Genomic DNA, 21,758 nt, shown 5'->3' on the forward strand with positions numbered 1-21,758 from the left:
TGAGTGGATCCAAAGACAAAGACATTATTATTTTCATTGTCTCCTAATTTGAAGCTTGCCCTGAACCTCCTTCTTTCTCCACATCCCTGACCTTAGTGGAGAGAAGCAGCTAACGCAGTGTTTTTAGAGATAAAGCACTGAGAGCAGGTCAGTAAAGGAGCCTGCCAGATTGGCAGACTGCAAGGAAGAGCTTGTTCCAGACACAGAGGCCTGAGGGAAGATGAGAAAGAAGGAATGGAACAAAGGAAGCAGTCAGGGACAAGCCCAGGCTCAGCCAAAGGAAGGAGCCGAGGAAAGGGAAAGGTATGTTGGCAGAGGCCCAGCGGTTCCTCATTCCATCCAAGGACACTGTGAACCACCTCGACACGCTGACTCTGGGCTGAAGGGCTGCCTATGTGCAGGGTTCCTCTCTACGGTGGAAGTTTCCTGTGATAAAGACACAGACCATTTTAACATATGTGGGTGCACGCTTCCCTTCATCTCTTCACAGCCTTGAGGCCATCTGGGGACGTTGCTCCCATTACAGACTTGAACAAATTTAGTCATGTCCAACACAGTTATTACTCAAGGGAAAAAATGTCTCCTAGCTGCCTGGGAGGGAGTTTGCCCTTCAGTCCAAAGACGGCAAAGAAAAGAAAAAAAAAGCCCAAAGTTCCAGGAGTGGGGAGTCTGGGAGGGAACAATGGAGCAGAGAAAAGGCTGCATTGCTAACTGTGCCTAAAATTCCCACGATTCACGGGCAGGGCATCAGTTCTCCACATGAGCCCGAGTTGGGCAACAACTGCAGACCCAACCAGCGTGATCTGCAGACACACTCCCATGCTCACTCATGCTGGGGGTGCCTTCCTGGGATCCCTCATTCTTTGCTTTTCATCCCTTGTATTGGCATTGTCCTCTTACGCAAAGACTAGAAGCTGAAAAAGAGTTGAAACACACTCCAAAGCTATCCTACTCCCAGAACCTGGCCCTCACCCTAACCCAGCCTCCTAACCCCAGGGAGAGAGGATGCAATTTCCTGATGATCTAGGCAGAGGCAGGCAGTGGGTCTTACTTCCACATAGTCTCAGGAAACACATTAATAGTCACTTGGCTCTCACCATATCCCCTTGGAAATCCCCAGGTGTGCCTTTTGAACAACTAAAAATAAATAGAGGAAATAAAGGTGGTTTTCCTTTGAAATAGTCTAGGCATTATTCTGCTTTGTTCTCACAGGTGAGAACTATATCTCTGTCCACAGACATGACTCTGCTCCTCCAAAACCCATCTGTGAATACAGTCATCTCATTGTCAAGCAGTGATCAGCTTCTGGTAAGTATCTCTTTCAAGGGTCTCTGAGTCTGCAGTTGAATCATCAGTGATCAGATTTGTCTTCAATGAGGACAGTCATTTGAAAGGATTTTAAGTCCTTCCCTCAGGATATTTTTATTCTTTTTTTTTTTTTTTTTCTATACAGGTTGTTCATTTAGAAAAAAAATTGGGCATATAGATGAAATCTACTAGTGAGATCAGTAGGATCATGTATCAATATAGTACCTTAGTGGAAATAAGTTATCTTATTCTGCTAAGTATATTTCCCCCCTTTATTATGGTAATACGAACCTGATAATTCTGTGTGAGACCATCTCAATCTTACTCTTATTCCATGTGAATTGGAGAAGGCATATGACCTCAGTTCAGTTCAGTCACTCAGTCGTGTCTGACTCTTTGTGACCCTATGGACTGCAGCACGCCAAGCTTCCCTGTCCATCACCAACTCCCAGAGCTTACTCAAACTCATGTCCATCGAATTGGTGATGCCATCCAACCATCTCTTCCTCTGTCATCCTCTTCTCCTCCTGCTGTCAATCTTTCCAAGCATCAGAGTCTTTTCCAATGAGTCAGTTCTTCGCATCAGGTGGCCAAAGTATGGGAGTTTCAGCTTCAACATCAGCCCTTTTTAGCCCAAAATCAGCCTAAATTAATATTTAGGACTGATTTCCTTTAGGATGGACTGGTTGGATCTCCTTGCAGTCTAAGAGACTCTCAAGAGTCTTCTCCAACACCACAGTTCAAAAGCATCAATTCTCCAGCTCTCAACTTTCTTTATGGTCCCAACTCTCATATCCATACATGACTACTGAAAAAACCATAGCTTTGACTAGACAGACCTTTGTTGGCCAAGTCATGTCTTTGCTTTTTAATAAGCTATCTAGGTTGTTCACAGCGTTTCTTCCAAGGAGCAAGTGTCTTTTAATTTCATGGCTTCAGTCACCACCTGCAGTGATTTTAGAGCCCAAGAAAATAAAGTGTCTCACTGTTTCCATCGTCTCCCCATCTATTTGCCATGAAGTGACGGGACCAGATGCCATGATCTGAGACTTAGTTCTGACCAATCAGCATCTTCCACGTGTAGCCGCTATTACTGGTCCAGGGAAACCATGGGACTCAAATCACTGCACTCATAGTTACTTTTACTACTTTAAAAAAAAACAAACTGGTAAGAAGCACTCTCTTTTCTACTGAGGTAACTGAAATGATGAAATGTACCTGTGGAGATGCTGGAAGCCAATTTACTACTATGGAGGGAGAGTCTGTTGGAGAGTGGAACCAACACAGAAGAAACAGCAATAATGGTGGGAGACCTAACACTGGTGACATTGTCGGGCCTTAGCCATGCCTGAAGCCAAACTACCTCTAATCTTTTCAGTTCTGGGCCAGTGCATCTTCTTTTTGGCTTCATTCTGAGAGGTTTTCATCCAATCCATGTTAGGTTTTCTGTTATTGCCATCGAATATGTTGTGTATAAAATCTCCATTTGTGCATCAGTGCTTCATCCCCATCTAAAACTTTCTCAGCAATGGTCTCACTTTGCCACTTGGAGTTATGCATGGAAAACAGGTGATGGTAATGAAAATGGCCCACTAACTATGACATCTGCTATGAACTTCAGCTTCCCACAAAGAGAGGAAGTTGGATCAAAATGAAAGCACACACTCATTTCCAATGTGAATAATCTTTGGGACAACCCCATTCCTCTTTTCTCTGGAGATAGACACGAAACTCTTCTCTTATTTGCTCTGATAGGTTAGCCAAAAACAGAACAGAATGAAACGAGGAAGTCAAGACCACTGTAGAAAATACTGCCAATAAATAAGACCAGAACAAGAAGATGAATATGCTATTAATTGGATCTTTGTAAATCATCACTTGAGTGTTGAGTAAGCGTTGGAGTTAAGTTTGATTAGCATGGGTAAAGAATTTCCATGTGGTAAAGTGAGACCAGAGTAGCCAAAAAGGAGTTGGAAGTCATATAGATCTGTTCTTGGCTGTCCAATGGGCGTGGAAAGGGTAGACAGAACTAAAAACACAACTGGAACTCTGGCCCTGTTCCTAGATATTAGCATAGAGGAGTGTGCTTTCCATACAGAGGTGTCATCAAGTAACCAAAAGAAGAAATAGCTGGGGAGCAGAAAGAGGGTGGGGGGAGGAGGCGTCCCTTTCCCTCTAGTTCTTCTCCAATGTCAAGGAGACTGGCTGGGGATCAACAGAGCTCCTCTAAGAATGCCTGTATTTCTTGGTTTCTGGCCAGTTACTCAGAGCAGATGTGAGACATTTACTGTGATTAGGAAATGCTTTGCATGTGAGAATGTGAATGCAACAATCCTCAACTCAGCCAAGGAAACTTAATAAATGGTGAAATTTTACATCTTTAGGGAGGAGCAACATATATATATTTTTTAAGTATTGGTTAAAATAAACACCAAATTCCCAAGGAGAGACTCCAAATTCTGATGATATGCAGCACTGATCATTTTATTACTGTGGAAAAATTTACTCAGAGAGTGCAGCCCACTTCATTCTTTTGTTCATGTTCTCATTCTCCCCTTGTCAATGACACACAAGTACTCATCCGTTCCTATCTGAGTTTTCTTTTGTTATTGGATGGAGCAGAAGTGGATGAATGAAGTGTGTCCTTGTTGGCAGTTGGCAAATGAAGAAGTGATTTGATGTCATTAGAAAAATGACAGGACTCATTTTACAAATGAGACTGAGTTATCATTGGCTAAAATGTATAGCGTATGAGGGAATATACTTGCATCCTGGTTCCCCTTTATAGACAGCTGTCTGACATTGATTAAGTCACTTTACTTCTCCAGGTTTCAGTGTCCTTTTGTGTTAAAGGAGAGGGATGCGCTACATCAGCATTTCCCAGAGTGTGTATTATAGAGACTAGTTCTGTAGGATGTTAATAAATTGTTAAAGCAAAGGTAAGAATTCACTGATCACACAAGATAAAGAAAGGCATTCAAGACAGAAGAAATTGTATGCATGAAAGTATAGAGATATGAAAAAGCTTTTCACTCATCTTCTCAACAAATATTTATTGCAAACATATTATGTGCTGGGTGTTGACTATGCTCAAAGTTGGAGGGTCAGAGATAAGTAACAATTATAATAAACTTGCTCTCAGAGAGTATATATCCTTGTGGGGCTTCTGATTAAACAAGCAATTAAAATGAAATAAAGTATTCTGAATATTATGATAGAAAAAGAGATGCTCCTACAGAATATGGGGATAAGGGAAGTAAGAGAGGGTTTTTTAGAAGAAGTTATATTTAAACCCACAACTGAAAGATAAATAGGCATGATCCAGGCAGAATAGAATGAATATTTCAAGCAATAGGATCCTTATGGGGTAAGAGCATAGAGTTAAATAAGAAAATGGTGAGTTTGAAGAACTTGAACTTGAAATCCAATATGGCAGAATTTGAGGTGAGAGCAAATGAGCTTGAAAGGGTAAATGGAGAAGATCATGTTGTATCTTAGAAGCAATGATTGGTGGTCTGAATTCCATCATATAGAAAATAGGGAATATTAAAGACTTGAAGTACTTGAGCAGAAAGATCATATTTCTATTTGGAAATGGTGGAAGTGGTAGTAAAAATATTTAATTGGAGAAGACCCAGACGAGAAAAAATTATAGTAACCAAGAGATTCTTGCCTCCTAGAAATGGAGATAAAGAAAAGAGAAAAATGTAAGTCATGTAAAAGGTAGAATTGGAAGGTTTGTGCCTGATTAGGTGTGGGTTGGGAATAAGAGGAAAGGATCTTGGCTGACAGCTGTGTTCTCAGTGCAGGTCATAAGGTGGATACTGGTTCCAAACCCAGAATAGAAATTACAGGACAAAGAGAAGAAGAACGAGGAGGCTGGGAAATAAAGTTGAGTTCTGTTTTGGGTGTATCCATCCTTTCACACCATTGAACATTTATATAGAAACATTTGGATACATCAATCTAGAACATGAGAAATGAACTGAAGTCTGAATATGAGTTCCAATGTATTTAATATATGGATAAGCATCAAACCTTGGAGTGGCTCAGTTCAGTTCAGTTCAGTCATGCAGTCGTGTCTGACTCTTTGTGACCCCATGGACTGCAGCACGCCAGGCCTCCTTGGAGGCCTGAGGGGATAAGATGGTTAGATGGCATCACCAACTCCCGGAGTTTACTCAAACTCATGTCCGTTGAGTTGGTGATGCCATCCAATCATCTCATCCCCTTCTCCTCCCACCTTCAATCTTTCCCAGCATCAGGGTCTTTTCAAATTAGTCAGTTCTTCACATCAGGTGGCCAAAGTATTGGAGTTTCAGCTTCAACATCAGTCCTTCCAATGAATATTCAGCACTGATTTCCTTTAGGGTGGACTGGTTGGACCTCCTTGTAGTCCAAGGGACTCTCAAGAGTCTTCTCTAACACCACAGTTCAAAAGCATCAATTCTTCAGTGCTCAGCTTTCTTTATAGTCCAACTCTCACATCCATGCATGACTATTGGAAAAACCATAGCCTTGACTAGACAGACCTTTGTTGGCAAAGTAATGTCTTTGCTTTTTAATATGCTGTCTAGGTTGGTCATAACTTTTCTTCCAAGGAGTAAGCGTCTTTTAATTTCATAGCTGCAATCACCATCTGCAGTGATTTTGGAGCCCCCAAAAATAAAGTCTGACACTGTTTCCACTGTTTCCCCATCTATTTGCCATGAAATAATGGGACCAGATGCCATGATCTTAGTTTTCTGAATGTTGAGCTTTAAGTCAACTTTTTCATTCTCCTCTTTCACTTTCAAGAGGCTCTTTAGTTCTTCTTCACTTTCTGCCATAAGGGTGGTGTCACCTACATATCTGAGGTTATTTATATTTCTCCCAGCAATCTTGATTCCAGAGTGACTGAGATTGGAGTGACTAAGATCACCCAAATGTGTGAGGAGTAAAATAGGAAGAAAGATAAGGCTAAAACCAACATTGAGGGAGAAAGTAGATGAAGCTATATTTGCAAAGAGGACAGAGAAGGAACTGGAGAGTAGAGTTAATTTTAAATTATTAGTGATGGTACACAAATGTTCAAATAAAAAAGATCATATTTTGTTGATGTCTACTTATGATTTCTATGCAAATGTTGTCATTTTAGGAAAATGATGTAAATTTTAATTCTGCAATCAAGTGTTTGTAATTTTTTTTTTTAGGATTTTTCTGAGATAGGTAATCTCAGAATAAATTAGTTTTGTAACTATTTGTTTCTAAACCTTGAATGCATTGATAGAATCACACTCCTAATTCTACTGCCTGTATTACCCAAGTAGACACAATATATAGATTTTTCTATTAAACCTCTATGGCCTGTACTGCAGAGATTTCTTTCAACTGAAAAAAACTGACAAATATCCCATATACCCTCCATGAAAATAAACTCATCACTTTATAACATCTCCCAGCTTCCTCCCCATTTGGCTATATGAATAGCAACTGGAAGCTGATTAAACAACTAAGTAAAGAAATCATAGTTAATCCAGAGGCCAAATCAATACATTTAGGAATCAAAAACAAGCACATGTAAAAAAAAAAAAAATAATAATCTAAGATTTATTTTTTCCCCAAGTGTTGAACATACTCTGTTTCACTGGGGTTATAGCAATGAGTTTCCAAATTTTACAACCCACTCTACCCCTAGCCTGTCTGATTTTCTGACTAAGCTACAGTCTTCTGGAGTTGATTTCATCAGTGGCTGGTGAAGCATGACTGTTTTTTTATAAGCTTTCTTCTTAAAACAACATTTTGATGAGCTAAGCATAAATTAATCAGAAACATATGGATTAAATTGACTCAAAAATACATATGGGTTTAAAAAATAAGAAAAGGACTTGGGGCAAAAACACACATAGGGCTTTATAAGCCAAATATGTTACAAAATCATGACAAGAGGATTCCAAATATGACCTCCCCTTATCTTTGTCATGGTCAGTGAAGTCTTCACTATCTTCTCTCAGAAAAAAGAAGTTAAAAAACAGATGAGTATGGTGATTTTGCTCAGCCTGACAGCCCACTTTCTAAGGCCAGACACTGTGGTTTCAGTCTGTCTGGCTGCTGAGTCTTTGAGTGGAAGAGTGGCCCTTGAGATTCATTTCTTAGACACTGGGGTCTGTGACCACGCCTTCAGGTTTATCCTCTGCTTTGAACACAAAACAACCTCATTGTTCACTTCTTCTAGGGAAATTCTTCTCTAAACAATTTATATTTATTTTTAAATTGACATTTAAATACAATGATTTTACTGTCTCTCCCTCTCACTTCCCCACTTCCCAATCTTCCAGGCACTAAATCTTGGGGACATCTTTGACAACTCTGTCCTCTTAATTCCTTATAGCTCATCCATCAACAAGTCTTGCCAAATTGTCTTTGAAATCCATACCCTCTTCATCTCGACTGCTATCGCCCTTATCCAGCCCTTCATCATCTCACACCTGGATTACAAGAGCAGACTTTAAGCTGGCCTTACTGATTTCTCCTAAACTCTAGGCCACCTACACACTACCGGCAGCCTAATCTTCTTTAACACACGCTTTCATCCCATCACTCTTGCCCTTTTTCCTCTTTTGCTTGTCCTATATGTCAAATTAAAATTCTTCTGCTGCCTTTCAAGTTTCTTCATAACATGATGTACTCTATGTCTCCAAGTGTGTTTTCTATTCTTGCTCTTATTGGCTACTCCCAAAGGTTGGCATCAGTCATATGCTTATGTTCATTTTATGTTCCAGTTTACATTCCCCCAAGTCTTTTCCTACTTATTTGCCTACTTATTTCCTCATTTTTAGTTACCTTACCTCTACATTTTTATGGAATTATATAATGTGGGCAACCTCTCTAATGTGATATGTAAGTGCCTACTCAAAGGATGAAAAGAACTTAGCTCACAGAGAGCAGAGAGAGCTTGTGCAAAGATCCTGTGACAACCTGTGGGTAGGGAAAGGGGAAGGAACAACTTTGTGTTTTGTAAAAAAGAAATTACATCTTGAAGAATTTCATTTAAGAAAATGTAAAAGGCCATTGTAGTTGACATGTAGCTTAAATGAAGAAACGGGGTTGAGAAAAGATTGGACAATAGTCAGAGGCCAGGTCATGGAAGATCTTGGTAGCTATGCTAAAAAGTGGATTTTGTTCTAAATGCAGTCTGCTCTGAGGTCATTTACATTAAAGAGGAGGAGGTTCTTTACTAGAAGATAGCTTGTGCTTCTTTGTGAAGAAAGAATCAGAAGAGACACGTGTACCCCAGTGTTCATCGCAGCACTGTTTATAATAGCCAGGACATGGAAGCAACCTAGATATCCATCAGCAGATGAATGGATAAGAAAGCTATGGTACATATACAATGGAGTATTACTCATTAAAAAATACATTTGAATCAGTTCTAATGAGGTGGATGAAACTGGATCCTATTATACAGAGTGAAGTAAGCCAGAAAGAAAAACACCAATACAGTATACTAATGCATATATATGGAATTTAGAAAGATGGTAATGACAACCCTGTATGCGAGACAGCAAAAGAGACACAGATGTATAGAACAGTCTTTTGGACTCTGTGGGCGAGGTAATGTGTGTGATGTGTGTGAAGTCGCTCAGTCATGTCCGACTCTTTGCGACCCCGTGGACTGTAGCCCACCAGGCTCCTCTGTCCATGGGATTCTCCAGGCAAGAATACTGGAGTGGGTTGCCATTTCCTTCTCCAGGGGATCTTCCCAACCCAGGGATCGAACCCGGGTCTCCTGCACTGCAGGCAGATGCTTTATCCTCTGAGCCACCAGGGAGAGGGTGGGACGATTTGGGGGAATGGCACTGAAACATGTATAATATCATATAAGAAATGAATCGCCAGTTCAGGTTGATACAGGATGCTTGGGGCTGGTACACTGGGATGACCCGGAGGGATGGTACGGGGAGTGAGGTGGGAGGGGGCTTCAGGATAGGGAACATGTATACACCCGTGGCGGATTCATGTTGATGTGTGGCAGAACCAATACAATATTGTAAAATAATTAGCCTCCAATTAAAATAAATAAATTTAAATTAAAAAAAAGAATAGTAGGACTGACACTGGTATAAGGATTATTTCAATAAAGTAGATGAGAGAGAAATGTTAGACTTGGTGGTAACAATGGAGTCAGAGAACATTCTAGAAGGAGAATTGGCAGTATACACTTGGGAACCAGATATGAGATTTATGAGAAAGTGACAAATAAAGGATGAGTCCTACATTTCATGCTTGAGGAATTAAGCATATTTCCTAAAATAGAGAAGACTGTGAGTGAAAGAATAGGTGCACTGAATTGAGATTTCAGTTTTAAATTTAGCTTCAAGGAAAAATGGATTAAGTAGTTTTGGCCCATCACTACATCCTTGAAAACAACAGAAAGAACTATTTTCAAATCTATTTAAAGGCACTGGAGAGTTACTGAGGCAGTGTAGATTTGAATGGTACATAATCCATAAAACAAAGGGAAGTCCAGAGACATGATCCAGGCATTTGGTTTCCACTTTTCTCCTCAAGATTTTTTGCCCATTTTGAAAATGGATGAAGAGAAGCCAAAAAGCTGATCAGAGATTTTGCTAGATTTATATTGTTAGGAGAGACAAAAATGGGACTACACTGTATACCAAAAAAGAAGATACTTGGTAAAAAGTTTGTCTTTTGGCTGGTAACTGGAAGACCACATCTAAGGAAGAAAGTTAAACTGGAAGTAGCCCAGACCTCATAGAGATTGAACCTCCTCAAAAGAGGAGAAGGGGATGACAGAGGATGAGATGGTTGGATGGCATCATAGGCTAAATGGACGTGAGTTTGAGCAAACTCCAGGAGACAGTGAATGATAGGGAAGCCTGGTGTGCTGCAGTCCATGGGTTGCAGAGTTGAACACACCTGAGCAACTGAACAACAATTTAGCTCTCTACCAGAAACAAAGAGAAATCTTCTGTGGAGAAATATAAATATCATCCAGGGCTCTAAAACACCTCTAAAAATAACTGAATACAGTATCATATATATATATATATATATTTATATATATATATATAAACCTAAACAAAATGCGATCCCATGGGCTGTAGCCCTCCAGGCTCCTCTGTCCATGGAATTTTCCAGGCAAGAGTACGGGTGTGGGTTGCCATTTCCTTCTCCATATTAAAGGTAAGATAGCTGAAAAAAGACCCTCAAATTAAAGGAAAATAGAAAGAGACCCACAGGATATTTTGAATCTGAAAATGTCAGACATGAAATTAATTATTAGTGAAACACTCAAAAAAACATTTAAAGAACAGGAAGAAAATTTTTGGAATAGAATAAAAATTTGTTTTTAAAATAAAAACTATAGAACTTAAAAATACAATAACAGATATTAAGAAAATAATGAATGATTGTGGTAACATTGTTAAGAGCTGAAGAGAGAATTAATGAAATTGAACATATATCAGGAAGAAGTATACACGCTGACACTTGAAAGGAAAAATTAGTGAAAAGTACAGGGAAAAAGGTGAAAACCATATGAAAGTTATTAAAAGGTTCTAACATAAAAGTATTTGGAATTCCCCACCCCACCCCCCACTAACCCACCACCACCAAAAAAAGTGACAGAACAATACTTGAAAGATAATAATTAGGAGTTTTCTAGAGTGACAAAAGACATCAAGGCACAAATTCAAGAGGAACGAAATATTAGTAAACAAATTCAGAGACCCATACAAAAAAAGACAATTCATCAATACGAAAATGTAAAGTTCACTTAACATTTAAACATATATATATATAATTTATCACATTAACAGAATAAATGAGAAAGTAATATAACAGTTCAATAGATGTACAAATAATACTTGATGTAAGTGGCAGAAGTTTATAATAAAAAACTCTTAGTTGACAAGCAGACCAAACAGTTAAAAAACAGAGAGCAGACATACACAACATGATCAGTATGACTGACCTCATTCTGTTAGCACACAGCATTCCCAAACTGCAGAAATCAAAGCTTTCTCAAATGTTTGCAGACGTTTCCAAAATGATATATGTTGGAATATATAGAAAATCTCACCACATTTCAAAGAACTGAAATAATATGAAGGATATACTCTAATCACAGTGGAATTTAGCTAGAGGTCATCAGAAAAATTTAACTGGGAAATCTCTATTTTGAAATTAAGAATTACATCTCTAAGTAAACAGATGAGTCAAAAAGAAACAATGAAAATTAGAAAATATTTTGAACAGAATTAAAATAAAAATATTATATACCAAAACTTACAAGCTGTAACTAAAATTGTGTTTAAAGGGAAATTTATAGCCTTAAGTGTACATATTAGAAAAGAAGAATGATTAGAAGTCAATAATCTTGAAGTATCTATATCAAGAATTTAGAAAAGAGCAGCATACTGAATATAAAGAAAATAGAAAAAAGAAATAATAAGTATGAAAAATTAATGAAACAGTGGAAATACAAAGCTAAATGGTGACTCTTTAAAGTATTCCTCTGAAGAGATTGCTTATTTAACTTATATGCAGAGTACATCATGAGAAATGCTGGGCTGGAATAAGCACAAGCTGGAGTCAAGATTGCTGGGATAAATATCAATAACCTCAGATATGCAGATGACACCACCCTTGTGGCAGAAAGTGAAGAAGAACTAAAGAGCCTCTTGATGAAAGTGAAAGAGGAGAGTGAAAACGTTGGCTTAAAGCTCAACATTCAGAAAACTAAGACCATGGTGTCTGGTCCCATCACTTCATGGCAAATAGTTGGGGAAACAATGGCTGACTTTTTGGGGCTCCAAAATCACTGCAGATGGTGATTCAGCAATACGTGAACCATGAACTTCCTGATGTTCAAGCTGGTTTTAGAAAAGGCAGAGGAACCAGAGATCAAATTGTCAACATCCGCTGGATCATCGAAAAAGCAAGAGAGCTCCAGAAAAACATCTGTTTCTGCTTTATTGACTATGCCAAAGCCTTTGACTGTGTGGATCACAGTAAACTGTGGAATATTCTGAAAGAGATAGGAATACCAGACCACCTGAGTTGCCTCTTGAGAAACCTGTATGCAGGTCAGGAAGCAACAGTTAGAACTGGACATGGAACAACAGACTGGTTCCAAACAGGAAAAGGAGTACGTCAAAGCTGTATATTGTCACCCTGCTTATTTAACTTCTATGGAGAGTACCTCCTGAGAAACACTGGACTGGAAGAACCACAAGCTAGAATCAATATTGCTGTGAGAAATATCAATCACCTCAGATATGCAGATGACACCACCCTTATGGCAGAAAGTGAAGAGGAACTCAAAAGCCTCTTGATGAAGGTGAAAGTGGAGAGTGAAAAAGTTGGCTTAAACTCAACATTCAGAAAATAAAGATCATGGCCTCTGGTCCCATCACTTCATGGCAAATATATGGGGGAACAGTGGAAACAGTGTCAGACTTTATTTTTGGGGGCTCCAAAATCACTGCAGATGGTGATTGCAGCCATGAAATCAAAAGACGCTTACTCCTTGGAAGAAAAGTTATGACCAACCTAGATAGCATATTCAAAAGCAGAGACATTACTTTGCCAACAAAGGTCCATCTAGTCAAGGCTATGGTTTTTCCTGTGGTCATGTATGTATGTGAGAGTTGGACTGTGAAGAAAGCTGAGTGCTGAAAAATTGATGCTTTTGAACTGTGGTGTTGGAGAAGACTCTTGAGAGTCCCTTGGACTGCAAGGAGATCCAACCAGTCCCTTCTGAAGGAGATCAGCCCTGGGATTTCTTTGGAAGGCATGATGTTACAGCTGAAACTCCAGTACTTTGGCCACCTCATGCGAAGTGTTGACTCATTAGAAAAGACTCTGATGCTGGGAGGGATTGGGGGCAGGAGGAGAAGGGGACGACAGAGGATGAGATGGCTGGATGGCATCACTGACTCAATGGACGTGAGTTTGAGTGAACTCTGGGAGTTGGTGATGGACAGGGAGGCCTGGTGTGCTGCAGTTCATGGGGTCGCAAAGAGTCGGACACGACTGAGCCACTGAACTGAACTGAACTGAATGTCAGTAATGTAAAGGAAACTTCACTAAAGATCCTAAGATATTAATAAATAATAAGGATATAAATAATTTCATGTTAGCAAATTTTAAAATTGAAAGGAAGTGAATATATAAGCAGAGGTATACAACATTAAAATGAGTGAATGAAAAAATAGAAAATATGTTTATAAATGAATTATTTAAGTTTGTAAGAATTTTGACCTAGCTTCCCATAAAGCCTGAAGTTCCTGATTACCTGATCACCTACCAACAGGATCCAAAAACCTTCTACGGAGAGCAAACTCTCACTCCCATTCCACCTAAACCTAACTTCTTGCTGTTTTCCTCAAAATCGCCTCTTCTTGGGACTTCCCTGGTGGCTCAGTGGTAAAGAACATGCCTGCCAATGCAGGAGACATGGGTTCGATCCCTGATCCAAGAAAATGTCACGTGCTGCAGAGCAACTAAGCCCATGCACCGCAACTACTGATCCTGTGCACTAAAGCCCGCAAGTTGCAACTATGGAGCCCGCGGGTCACAACCACTGAAGCCCTGGAACCCCGCCCATGCTCTGCAGCAAAAGAAGCACTGCCATGAAAAGTTCACCAGAACTAGAGAGTAGGCCACTCTTGCTGCAACTAGAGAAAAGCCTGCACAGCAACAAGGACCCAGTGCAGCCCAAAATAAACCTAAAAAATAACTATTTTAAAATGTTCTTTAATTGCCTCTTCTTTAATCATAGGTGAAAAGACTTTGAGACCATGGGTCTTAAGGTTCATGAAAAGAATTGAATGCTAGATGCATTAGCAAATATCAATACTGGGTTTCTAGAACCTTTCAGGGGACCACACTTGATTTTCAAGATATGGGATGGACCTATGTATGCCAAGAATTTTCTCTCTGAATACAATAATGAAGTCATCAGAATGGCTTTCACAGATAACCTCAGAGGTTAACTGTTATCTAAAAACCAAAAGAAAGTCAGTAATATCTAAACTACATGACTCCCAGAATTCCAGTCAATTTTGAACCATATTTATATGTCTAACATCTGCAAAGTGCCTGGCACACAATAGGCCCTCATTAATTGCCTGTCGATTAAATATCACAGACCAGTCTAAGTTGGGAATGGAAGCTAAGAAGTCTTGAAGTCAGCCGATATGTACTCAAAAGCTGTATATCCAAAATCAAGTGATGCTTCAACTTATACTATCATAACATTGTTTACTATGTTTTGAACAAAATACAGCAAGTCATATTTTCACTGCCAAAGGTAATAAGTCTGTTGTCCCATAAAGAACAAACATGTCTTCAGTTCATGTTCTGCCAGCTCAGGAGATTCAGTTTAGTAAAGTTTCATTTAAACTACTGAATACTCAATTGAGTTCAGAATTCTTTCAAACCCCACTTTTACCAGACCCCAGAATACATTTCAGACTCAAGACTGGCTGCCATTGTTTCTTCCTCCACCCTAAGTAATGAGCCAATCCTTTCCATGGTAACCAAGAAAAGGAATGGAAAGGAGCAAAACAGTCCATACAAGTTAGCACAGTTAGATAGATCTGTAGACATGAATAAAATTGGCAGGAGGGTGATTAGTATAAATTTTAAAACCACAACTTTGGAAGAATTGCACAACTTTATTACAGCCTCACCACTTGTGAACTATGTAGTCACTGCTGGTCTGTGGCAGGGAATAAGCTTCATAGCACCCAAACACCATCAGAGGTTCTATATTTACCTTACATCTGCCAGCAACCCATGTTCTCGCATTTTCTGTGTAAAAGAGCTCCATGTGGGCCAGATTTAATTTGATGCAGAAATACTATATGTCACTTCCAATAAAAGCAAAGAGGAAAGAGAGATTCACACACTAACTTATCAAGGGTGGCAGCTCATGCTGGTGTTTGGAATAGTTTGGATGTATTGTTTTGTTTACTGAGCCATCAAGTTCAAAGAAAGGTGCACAATCCTGATTAGAATGGCCTCCCCAGATCTGTTTTCAAAATAGAAAACATATGCCCCTGTGGGGTGAGCTCTTCATTCCCAGCTCCAAGTGAGCTTGAAAACAGTTTGACTCTGGGGAAGGGGAATGTTGTGTAGTGTCTTTCCTTACATGGTACTGTTCTGAGGTAACACCAGAGCAAACTTATCATGGCCAAGTTTAAATGCACACCAACTCTGACCAAAGGCTTTTACTTAATTCAGAAGCCAAGGGGAGGCTTGGGCACTATTATATTCAGCCCCCGATAGATTCCTTCATGTGCTGGTACTGACACCTGATTAGACCTAAACCAACAGAGCAAATCTCTGGCCAAGTTACAGCCCCAGTTCTGGTCTCTTGATAATTTTTTTAAATAACCAACACTATATTGTGACTTTTTAAAATGGATTACCCTTTCTGGCTTGATTTTTTAATTATTTAAATTGGAGGATAATGACTTTACAATATTGTGATGGATTTTTGCCATACACTGACATGAATCAGCCATGGGTGCACATGTGTCCCCCATATCCTGAAGCCCCCTCCTACCTCCCTCCCCACCCCACCCCTTTGGGTTGTCTCAGAGAACTGGCTTTGAGTGCCCAGCTTAATGTGTTGAACTTGCACTGGTGATCTATTTCACATATGGTAACATACATGTTTCAATGCTTTGCTCTCAAATCATCCCACCCTCGCCTTCTCCCAGAGTCCAAACATCTGTTCTTTACATCTGTGTCTCTTGTGCTGCCCTGCATATAAGATCATCTAAATTCTTTTAGATCTTTCTAAATTCCATATATATGCATTAATATACAGTACCAGTGTTTATATTTCTGACTTACTTCACTCTGTATAATAGGCTACAGTTGCATTCACCTCATTAGAGCTGACACAAATGTGTTCTTTTTTATAGCTGAGTAATATTCCACTGTGTATATGTACCACAACTTTCTTATTCATTCATCTCATGATTTCTTTTTAATTGAAGTATAGTTGTTTTAGTGTTGTGTTAGCTTCAGGTGTAGGCAAAGTGATTCACTTATACATGTGTGTGTATATATATATTCAATTTCAGGTTTTTTTCAATATACTTTCTTGTGCCATACAATAGGTCCTTGTTGTTTATCTATGTTATATTTAGTAGTGTTATCAATTAATCTGAAACTCCTAATTTATCCCTTCCCACCCTTCCCCTTTGGTAACCATAAAATTGTTTTCTATCTCTGTGAGTATATTTCAGTTTAGTACATAACTTCATTTGTATCATTTTTTTTTGTATATTTCACAAGTGATATCATTTGTCTTTGTCTGACATTTCACTTAGTATGACAATCTCTAGTTCCATTTATGTTGCTGCAAATTGCATGATTTCACTCTTTGTCTCATGTTGTAAAGAATGATATTGCATAGGAACCTGGAATGTTAGGTACGTGAATCAAGTCAAATTGGAAGTGCTCAAACAGGAGAATGGCAAGAGTGAAGATGGACATTTTAGGAATCAGAAAACTAAAATGGATTAGAAAGGGTGAATTTAACTCAGATGACCATTATATCTACTACTGTGGGCAAGAATCCCTTAGGAAAAATGGAGTATCCATCATAGTCAACAGAAGAGTCTGAAATGCAGTAATTGGATGCAAACTCAAAAATGATAGAATGGTCTCTGTTCGTTTCCAAGGCAAACCATTCAATATTACACTAATCCAAGTCTATGTCCTGACCAGTAATACTGAAGAAGCTGAATGGTTCAATGATGACCTACAAGAAACTTCTAGAACTAATACCCAAAAAAAGATGTCCTTTTCATTATAGGGGACTGGAATGCAAAAGTAGGAAGTCAAGAAATACCTGTAGTAATAGGCTAATTTGCCCTTGGAGTACAGAATGAAGCAGGGCAAAGGCTAATAGAGTTTTGCCAAGAGAACGTACTGGTCATAGCAAACACCCTCTTCCAACAACACAAGAGAAGACATTAAACATGGACATCACCAGATGGTCAACACCAAAATCAGACTGATTGTTTTTTGCAGCCAAAGATGGTGAAGCTCTATACAGTCAGCAAAAACAAGACTGGGAGCTGACTATGGCTCAGGTTATGAACTCCTTATTGACAAATTCAGACTTAAATTGAAGAAAGTAGGGAAAACCATTAGGACATTCAGGCATGACCTAAATCAAATCCCTTACAATTATACAGTGAAAGTGACAAATAGATTCAAGGGATTAGATCTGATAGACAGAGTGCCTGAAGAACTATAGTTGGAGGTTAGTGACATTGTACAGGAGGCAGTGATCAAGACCATCCAAGAAAAAGAAATGCAAAAAGGCAAAATGGCTGTCTGAGGAGGCCTTACAAACAACTATGAAAAGAAGAGAAGCAAAAGGCAAAGGAGAAAAGGACAGATATACCCATTTGAATGCAGAGTTTCAAAGAATAGCAAGGAGAGATAAGAAAGCCTTCCTCAGTGATCAATGCAAAGAAATAGAGGAAAACAATAGAATGGGAAAGTCTAGAGATCTCTTCAAGAAAATTAGACATACCAAAGGAAATTTTCATGCAAAGATGGGCACCATAAAGGACAGAAATGGTATGGACCTAAATAGAAGCAGAAGATATTAAGAAGAGGTGGCAAGAATACACAGATGAGTTATACAAAAAAGATCTTCATTACCCAGATAATCATGATGGTGCAATCACCTAGACCAAGACATCATGGAATGTGAAGTCAAGTGGGCCTTAGGAAGCATTACTATACACAAAGCTAGTGGAAGTGATAGAATCCCAGTTGAGCTATTTCAAATCCTAAAAGAAGATGCTGTGAAAGTGCACTCAATATGCCAGCAAATTTGGAAAACTCAGTAGTGGCCACAGGACTGGAAAAGGTCAGTTTTCATTCCAATCCCAAAGAAAGGAATTGCCAAAGAATTCTCAAACTACCACACAATTGCACTCATCTCACACGCTAGCAAAGTAATGCTCAAAAATCTCCAAGCCAGGCTTCAACAGTACATGAACTGTGAACTTCCAGATGTTCAAGCTGGATTTAGAAAAGGCAGAGGAACCAGAGATAAAATTGCCAACATCCATTGGATCATTGAAAAAGAAAAAGAGTTCCAGAAAAACTTCTACTTCTTCTTTATTGATTATGCAAAAACCTTTGACTGTGTGGATCATAACAAACTGTGGAAAATTCTAAGAGATGGGAATACCAGACTACCTGATCTGCCTCCTGAGAAATCTGTATTCAGGCCAAGAAGCAACAGTTAGAATTGGACATGGAGAAACAGACTGGTTTCAAATTGAGAAAGGAGTACGTCAAGGCTGTTTATTTTCACCCTGCTTATTTAACTTATATGCATAGTATATCATGAGAAACACTGGGCTGGAAGAAGCGCAAGCTGGAATCAAGATTTCTGGGAGAAATATCAATAACCTCAGATATGCAGATGACACCAACCTTATGGCAGAAAGTGAAGAAGAATTAAAGAGCTTCCTGACGAAAGTGAAAGAGGAGAGTGAAAATGTTGGCTTAAAACTCAACATTCAGAAAACGAAGATCATGGCATCTGGTCTCATCACTTCATGGCAAATACATGGGGAAACAATGGAAACAATGACTGATTTTATTTTCTTGGGCTCCGAAATCACTGAAGATGGTGACTGCAGCCATGAAATTAAAAGACGCTTGCTCCTTGGATAAAAAGCTATGACCAACCTAGACAGCCTATTAAATAGCAGAGTCATTACTTTGCCAACAACGGTCCATCTAGTCAAGGCTGTTTTTTCCAGTAGTCATGTATGGATGTGAGAATTGGACTATAAAGAAAGCTGAGTGCTGAAGAATTGATGTTTTTGAACTGTGGTGTTGGAGAAGACTCTTGAGAGTCCCTCAGACTGCCAAGGAGATCCAACCAGTCCATCCTGAAGGAAATCAGTCCTGGGTGTTCATTGGAAGGACTGATGCTGAAGCTGAAACTCCAATACTTTGGCCACCTGATACAAAGAACTGACTCATTGGAAAAGACCCTGAAGGTCAGAAAGATTGAAGGCAGGAGGAGAAAGGGATGACTGAAGAAGAGATGGTTGGGTGGCATCACCAACTCGATGGACATGAGTCTGAGTAAATTCCAAGTGTTGGTGATGGACAGGGAAGCCTGGCATGCTGCAGTCCATGGGGTCACAAAGAGTCAGACACAACTGAGGACTGAACTCAACTGAACTGATTCTTTTTGTGAATGAGTAATATTCCATTTTATATATGTATGTGTATGTGTGTGTGTATATATATGTATATATATATATATAATCTTCATCCATTCATCTTTTGATAGATACTTAGGTTGCTTCCTTGCCTTGGCTATTATAAATAGTGTTGCTATGAATTTTGGCATGACTGCATCTTCCTAATTAGAATTTCTATCTTTTCTGAATATATGCCCACAGTGGGATTGCTGAATCATACAGTAACTCTATTTTCAGTTTTTTGAGACACCTCCATACCGTTCTCCACAGTAACTTCTGGTCTCTTGATTTATAATTCAGCACTTAGTGTTACGTCTTTCTGAGTATTACAATAAATTTTTAAAACTACACATAGATAAAAAATTTGGGTAAATTAATTATATCATTTGACATAGAGATAGTACTGAAAAGATATAGAGATAAGTCATTTAATACAGAGGAACTGCTCACATATAAGTCAAATTACAATTTTTCTTTGATTCATATCAGACTTCAGGTGCAAGAAAAATGAGTTGTCTCTTATTTTGAAAGAGGATTTTCATTCTTTTCCACTTAAGCATGTGGGAAGTAATATATAAGATTAACTAAATTAATTTTTTCTGGCTAAATGCAGGATTGTCATCATATATAACCCTTTCATATATCACAGCCTTGCAAGGAGATCAACCCAGTCAATCCTAAAGGAAATCAGCCCTAAATATTCATTGGAAGGACTGATATTGAAGCTCCAATACTTTGGTCTCCTCATGCGAAGAGCAGACTCATTGGAAAAGACTGATACTGGGAAAGACTGAAGGCAAAAGGAGAAGGGGGAAGCAGAGGATGAGACAGTTAATAGCATCACTGCCTGAACAGACATGAATTTGAGCAAATTTCAGAAGAGAGTGGAGGACAGAGGAGCCCGGCATGCTACATACCACGGAGTCGCAAAAAGTCAGACACAACTTAGTGACTGAACAACATCTTATTTAAATATGTATTATAAAAAGAGAAACAAATAAAAATAATAATGATAAAATAGCTAGTCATGAGCTCTTTATTATATGTAATCAACTTACATATATGTAACAAATGTTTTGTTTATAAAATGTGATTTTTTTTTTAATGAAAAAAAATGATTTGAGGTTGCTTAAATGCTCCAGTTCTGAAAAAAATGCACTTTCCATGGCTGTTTCAGACATCAAAGAAGCAACTCCATTGCTTATAATTTATTCTTTGGAAAGGTATGTTCAAGCTTTGAGGAATCAGAATTTCTCTATAGATCTGTTAGTTCATATCATCTACTGATAAGAATCCTAGGATTTCTTTATTATACATTTACATGCACAGTTAAATACACACAAATAAAACAAAACAATACAAGATTTGCACCAAAACAGACATTTAAAACAAAGCTTTGTTACTGGAAAGCAGACAGTTTCTGTCCTCATTCTGAGTAATGTCTGTCTTTATCCTGTACAAAACCACACAAAGAAAGTAATAGATAAAAACATACTGGATGAAAAACATCACACTCTGAAACCATATCTAGTGAAGAAACCTAGAAGCCACTTCACCCAAAGATTGACTTCTGAAAACATGTTGGACAATGCAATACTATTTTATTTCATTAAATTTGTTTCCCTTCATTTAAAATTTACAGAGAAGCTGATTTATTTAATAAAGATTTTACCTTCGTAAAAATTCTATTTGCTTGGCTTTGGCCATGGAGACACTCTTGGCTTTCCCCCGCTGAGAAACTGTAGACATTAATGTTGACTCAAAAGCTAACTTTCTTTGGCTCTTCCTCTACTGGATGCAGTCTTTGTCTTTACCAGTATCCCCCCTGGCCTACACTGATGATATCAGTCTGAGTCACTAAGAGGCTTGCACACACACGGCTCAGACACAATAATGATGTGCTGATGACAGCACCACTGTTAATAATCTGACCACACAGTGATAGGAAGCATTACCTGGCTCTGCATTTTAACAATTAAAACATTCTTCCTAAACATAGACCATCTAGGATTAGACCACACTTGCTTTTGCTTTCTTTACCTTATCTCTATCTTTGTTGTACATTCTCAGCCAAGATATAAGAAGAAAAGCTTCAAGACATATGTTAGCCTTTGATTGACCTCTTCTGACTAAATGAACATGTCTAGGACAAACACAGCTTATGTTTGACACCATCTC

General features: G+C 38.7%; 1 long non-coding RNA gene across 1 annotated transcript in view; it reads right to left on the minus strand.

Moving 5' to 3' along the window:
• LOC147361284 (uncharacterized) overlaps positions 1-21,414 on the minus strand; it is a 38,760-nt gene extending 17,346 nt beyond the window's left edge. The window contains exon 1 of the long non-coding RNA XR_015140011.1: positions 21,253-21,414. This is a non-coding gene — a long non-coding RNA (uncharacterized LOC147361284). The remainder of the gene's footprint in view (positions 1-21,252) is intronic.
• Between the last annotated feature and the right edge of the window lie 344 nt (positions 21,415-21,758).

This window comes from Bos grunniens, chromosome 13 (assembly GCF_055505025.1).
Source record: "Bos grunniens cultivar Pamir isolate PY7600 chromosome 13, Bosgru_T2T1.0, whole genome shotgun sequence".
In the NCBI taxonomy this organism is placed as follows: Eukaryota; Metazoa; Chordata; class Mammalia; order Artiodactyla; family Bovidae; genus Bos; species Bos grunniens.